The sequence below is a fragment of the Hippoglossus hippoglossus genome, chromosome 17 (assembly GCF_009819705.1).
Source record: "Hippoglossus hippoglossus isolate fHipHip1 chromosome 17, fHipHip1.pri, whole genome shotgun sequence".
Classification (NCBI taxonomy): Eukaryota; Metazoa; Chordata; class Actinopteri; order Pleuronectiformes; family Pleuronectidae; genus Hippoglossus; species Hippoglossus hippoglossus.
In genome coordinates, this window is record NC_047167.1 from 11461242 (window position 1) to 11467446 (window position 6205).

At 41.8% G+C, this 6205-nt stretch overlaps 1 protein-coding gene across 2 annotated transcripts in view; it reads right to left on the reverse strand.

The window, feature by feature from the left end:
* The window catches only part of LOC117778148 (leucine-rich repeat and immunoglobulin-like domain-containing nogo receptor-interacting protein 3), a 33247-nt gene that overhangs the window by 5365 nt on the left and 21677 nt on the right, over positions 1–6205 (reverse strand). The gene's annotated exons all lie outside the window — the stretch shown is intronic.

Consider the following 6205-nt stretch of genomic DNA (forward strand, 5'->3'; position numbering starts at 1 on the left):
TTTTTGGAGGGATTTCACAAACTGCTTACCGGAAATCCCAGAAGCTAAACTCCACACTTGGCTGTTTGTTTTTCAGATGAAGTGGAAATGAGAGAGGATCTATCATCATCACCAGGGAGTATCATGTTAATATGCACTCTTGTGCTGGCAGTGGAAGGAGGAGGAGCCAAAGAGATGAATTATATATTGGCTGCTTTGATTTTAATGGGCAGTGTTCAGTCTCACAGTTAGAAGAGCCAAACGTTGCCAGCTTCCCTCTTTGCTCTGGGCTTCGCCTCAACTCTCTTTCCAGCAAGTTGGATTCAGCAAACAGTCTCTTGAAAGCCTAATCATATCAGACTGTTTCAATGCTTCGGCATCAATGGGATCAAATGGGATGAAATGGGATTAAAGCTAAATTTAAATGATGGCAGACATGAAATCTTCATACACTTGCACGACGCTCCTATTTCACACATGGAACTGCAGTGAAATCCCCAGAGATTGTGTCTCCTTTACTAAGCCTCAGGGTGGATAAGTCCCACGGTGTTCGACAGGGCCCAGAAAACACTGTTTACAGAGCTTGCATCTGAAGGATCTGGTAGAAATCTGGCGCGATTTTCCCTTTTTCGCTGGGGGACAAAACGCAGACACAGAGAGGCTTCTGTGCAGGCTGCTGCACAAACTGACCCATTTCTCAGCTACAACTCCGCCTCGCACTGTCAACCAGCAGCAGCTCACCGATGACCACAACAAAAGAGCAGCAAACCTCGGCGTCCCCGTGGAAGGGAGCCCAGGAGAGGAGCTGAGAGAGATTTGAAAAACAAACACGAGCGTACAGATGTTCTGGAATGACGAGCTATTTATAGGACAAAATCAAACTAAATTTTGCGTCTGAGTCATTGCACCGTCTGGATCTTTTTTCCGCGTGGCAGCGACACATTTCCACTTCTCGCAGCTTTTTCTCCACTAAACGTTGATCAAGGAAAAACGTTTTTTGGCCGTATCAGTAGCACTGCTGTCTGGATGACCGCTTTGGTTCAGACTCAAATTTCTTCAAAACTGTTTGATGGATGGCCATGAAATTTTGTGCAGACATTCATTGTCCCCTGAGGATAAAACCTAATGACTCTAATGGTCTCATGATTTTTCCTCTAGTGCCACAAGGAGACTGACATTTGTGCTTATGAGGGAAATATCTTGACAATTAAAATGATTAGATGGTTCGCCTTTCAATTTGGATCAGGGTTTCTTGAGGGAAATTCTCCTCATATCTTTGCTCTACTGACAGCAAGAGATCAAACTTTTCACTTTTACCTCTTTTATACTAAAATTACTGGGTGCAGGGGATTTATAAAATGCAGGTGAACCATCAAAGAAAGGCGACTGACTCCTCTCCCATTGCCACAGGAGTTTGCCTTTCGGCTTTTTTTCCTTGGTTCGACGTCATTAACGTGCGGAAAACAGAGAAACTCTCTCACCTCGCTGTCTTGCCAGTGTTGCCTGTTGCTCGATAAAGGGAAAAATCACTGTTGCACATTGTTAAGTACACAAAAGCTCATGGCTATTTATGCACATATACACCATGTCATGCAGAAAATGTGCAGTGTCAGCATCTAGACTGCCAAAATAAAGAAGAGGAAGAAATTAACGCATTCACCCGGGTATTATGTTTCCATCACTGCTGATCGGAGCCCGAGCTGATAAAAAGACGTGACCTACATTTGACCTGACACTGAGCGCTGATTGTATCCATTCACATTGCAGACAGTGGCTTTACACACTGAAATATCTCAACATCTATTAAATGCATTGGTGCGAATATTTGTGCAGACAATCATGTAATGAACCTTTGATGATAACCTGACCTTATGTACTAATGCCACCATGAAATTCAAGTTTGTTTTTCATTGAATTATCTCTAACTGTTGGGTAGATTGACAAATTTGGTTTAATCTTACACCGTCTTAAGGTCTGATTTTCAGTTTTCAGTACCTTGGTTAGTTTGATCTGTTTACGAGCATCAGCTGTAGTTTGTGTTTATCGCTTATTTGTAAATAAAAAGGATTTGTTTGGGATATAACTGCTCAAACTCGCATGTTAGCCTGCTGACAATGGCATTCAACTCAAAGCACTGCGAGCACGGCTATAAACTCTGAGTTTTGCGTTCTGCTGAGTGTATAGTGTGTGTGTGTGTCAGTGCACATCTGCCCAGCGCTGTAGTGCGATGGATGCAATCTGTCTCCGTGCCCCCCTGAGAGTCATCCTATGGGTCAGTGGCAGAGGCGCAGCATGAATCAGTGAACTGACATCGTAGCAGCAGACAAGGTCCACACTGCTTGATTCAAGGACAGGCGGGGATCCTTAAAAAACACGCACACACTCTGCATCAAACACACACTCAGAGGAATATGCGCATAATGCATTGAGCAGACGAATAAATATAAATCTTTACTCTCACTCCCATGCCAAATACAGAGGATGCTTTTTTCTTCTATATTGTTGCTGCAGGTGGTGCAGGGAGAGTCTTACAGGAAGATCCTACACCTTGAGAGCTCACACACTCACACCCAAAACCACACTCTGAAAAGTAACATCAGCCAGATGTTAGGTCCACAGCAGAGGTGAAACCTACAACTATCCAGACGGGTCAGTTGTCCTTGGAGAAAAAGGGAAAAGAGGAAAATCAGCCCAGAAGCTAAAAATAACTAACTTTTAGATAGCTGACCTGATAAACAGATGTTAGGGGAGCAACACACCTGCCTGATCATATGTGCATCATCCCAACACTCATGACCAGCGCCAGATGTTTGAAACACCAGTTGTTTCACCTGATTTTTTCCAGTGTTGCCAAGAAAAGACGCTTCCCAATTATTCTCTCGAGAAAAGAAAGGCTGTGGACGTCGTCTGGTTTGTGTGTTTGTGAGGCAGTGGGTCCGATGGTAAATAGGTCACCCATGCTCACTGGCAGCCTTTATAAGTCTTTATATTTGGCCAGCAGAGCATGGGCATCCTCAACACAAACACACATTCTATTATTGCAAGACATTTTTTACTTCCAGAGGAAAGCTGACAGTTTGTACTTTCCAATGCTAAGTAGTTCTAAGTCCAATAATAAATCTGTGCTTAGTCGCTTCATTTTAAGCCCATTGCAAGTGTCGAATACAACTTAGCAGCTCTTTGGTAAAACTGCACTGAAGGAGGCAGGAGAGGGTGAGTCAATGCAAAGATTTAAGATTTTATGAAAGTCTGAAATTCAAATCTATCTACAGTAATCTACAGGATCAACTTATCCAAGTCAAAAGTATTTTGAGTCCCTTTTATTCAAAGTTTAAGTCTCAATGAGAATTCACAAGTCTTCCATTGTAAAAAGAACAAACCAAGAAAAAAGGAAAGAAAACAAAATCCACATTGCCGAAGACACTTGGGATAACAAAGGAAAACTGTCAACATAATTAGGGAAGAATCACTTAATAGAGCAGGATCCTCTGAGTGCGGCGTGCGCCTGGAGGGGGAGTACAAAGATAAAGTACAAATAAAAAAATAAAAAATAAAAAACTGGAGCAGAAAAGTAAACAGAACATAAACACATTCACAAACTTTTGGTCACTTGCTTACATCAAAACAATCGTTGCAGTGACAAGACGAGGAACCACGGCTCCCGATGTTCAACAAAAGTTCAGCTGGCATCAGCTCAGTGAGCAGCAGCGTGTGACATGAGGGACACTGCAGTTGTTTTGAGTTTGCAAAGAGAGACGATCCTCATGACGGCGCTCAGTGCCATGAAATCCTCTCCCCTCAGCCTCACCCTCCTCTAAGAACTAAGAGTCACTGACGCAGTGAGTGTGACTGACGTGCTGCTTGTTATTACCTTTGGCTGATTAGAGACCAAAATACCTAAACCTGTGATGGTGCAGCCGCAGCAGGGTAACATTTGACAGCACATCGTGTTATATAGTGTTTTGATATTTAAATATTCAAAGATGTGAAATCATACTGTCAAAAGAAATCACAACGAAGTATTTAGTTTCACCTGTTTCAGAAGGTTTTTTTCAGTTGACTCTGCAATACTAAAATTACATCTTAAGTTTCAGCCATACACTGTATATAAACAAACAGCAGCTAGACATTGTTGGCTGTGACTGACGTACCCTCAGGAGTTGGTGGAAATCAAAACAGAGCTAAATAAGGAGTGAATATTGGACTTGATAATGTTGTATAAGCATAATGGCTTTATTAGCAACTATTTGTAACAACCTCATCAAATCAGATAAAATGTAACTAATTACAACATATAGTATTTTATTCATTTATCAGTTTGTGTAAAATATCACACACATTTATGGTGTTGAGATCTATGAGTTTGTTAAATCTGGTGCAGATCATTAGACTATTTGCTTTTTCCTTTATGTTCCTAATATAAGTGCTGGACAGATTGTGATCGAGGGATGAACTCTAATAAGAATTTTGCAAACAAGAGTAATTCCTAATTCTTATAAATTTGACGTATATCGGCTTATGTCTCTCTCTCTCTCTCTCTCTCTCTCTCTCTCTCTCTCTTAGACACACACACACACACACACACACACACACACACACACACACACACACACACACACACACACACACACAAACACACACATTGAGTATACGTTTTTGAGCTGAGGATGCAGGTTAATGTATTTGGTAAAAATCCTCTCAAATACATGTAACAACATGGGTCTTTAACACATCAAGAGACTTAAACACACACACACACACACACACACACACACACACACACACACACACACACACACACACACACACACACACACACACACACAAACACGCTTCATCATCCTATAATCCTCTTGGGAAGCATCACCTCTCTGCTGGTGACTGTCTCCTCATACAGGAGATGCTGTTTCGAGACGAAAGACGCTTTCTGACTCATGCGTTCTCCTACTGTACTCTTTCCCCTCTAACCAGGTGATCCCCAAAATACCTCACAGATCTTTGTGATTCCTCTGAGCTGAAGTATGTCTGGATCTTTTCTGAGAAGTGCAGTATAAAGTGAGAAGCCAGCGGGACTGACAGTTAGTCAATAAAAAAGTGGCAGAAGCTGAGGAAGCCAAACTCAAGCCTCCAGTTCTCTACCTGCGTTTACGAAGGAATTCATATCTACCGGACCAGCCTAATGGACCAAGATTCTGTCTGACCAAAAAAGGTCCTGATCAAACTGAACTATAGTTTGGTTCGTTGGACAGTTTGAAATTTCAGACTTTTCAGAAGTTAAGACAACATTAAACAAAGTGGAAGAGACTTGCAGGTTGTTTTATAGTCTTTACCTCCAAAGATATAATGTTGGAATGATGGGGACGTTCATTTTGTTGGTAGTAATGTCAAAAGGGAACCGGTTTCATTCAAACAGAAAGACTACACACACGTCACATGCATGCATACAAACCAGCCAAGGTCAAGTATTGAAGCAGCTCATGTAGGTGATAACAACAAGACGTATGTATGTCATACAAAAGTCTTTACTTTGCTCCCTAAATTACAATATGAAACAAAAACTAACCCGATCAAATGTAAACAATGTAATAAAGACATAACCATGGTCCAGACTTTCAGGACTGAAAACTCACAAAATCCTCCAAACATCCAAAACATAGAGAAATGCCACAGGGGAGCAACAATGTAGCTAAAGCAAACTCAAACAACCCCTAACCCATAAATCAGCCTTAATAGGTGACACAACATTTGTGCACAACTGACATGAAACTTCTTCCTAAAGGAAAGATACACACACACAGACGCAGTATAATGCGCCTGTATTTGGACAGGAGCTGTCTGGGATTGTCTGTGGGCACGACATAGACAACACTAAGTGGATTAGAAGTGAGATGATCCAAAAAGGTCATTTCATCTGTGTGTGCATGTGTGTGCATGTGTGTGTGTGTGCATGTGTGTCATGGTCTCATCTTGAACTTCACCAACACTGAGCTCTCAGTGAGGGGCACCGGGCACAGCAGGGAGTCTGACGGGCAGGTCCCATGACACTGATAGCTTTAGTCTGTATCAGGGTCATCCAGTGCAGCCGAATTTACTCAAAGTAATTAGTCGAACGCAGCTAATCCATAAAACATCCTGGCAATTACTCAGTGAATATTTACTGAACTGTAAATAGTTCACTTGTACTGTTCTGCACTTGATTACTGAGGCAATGATTAAACAAGAGGTG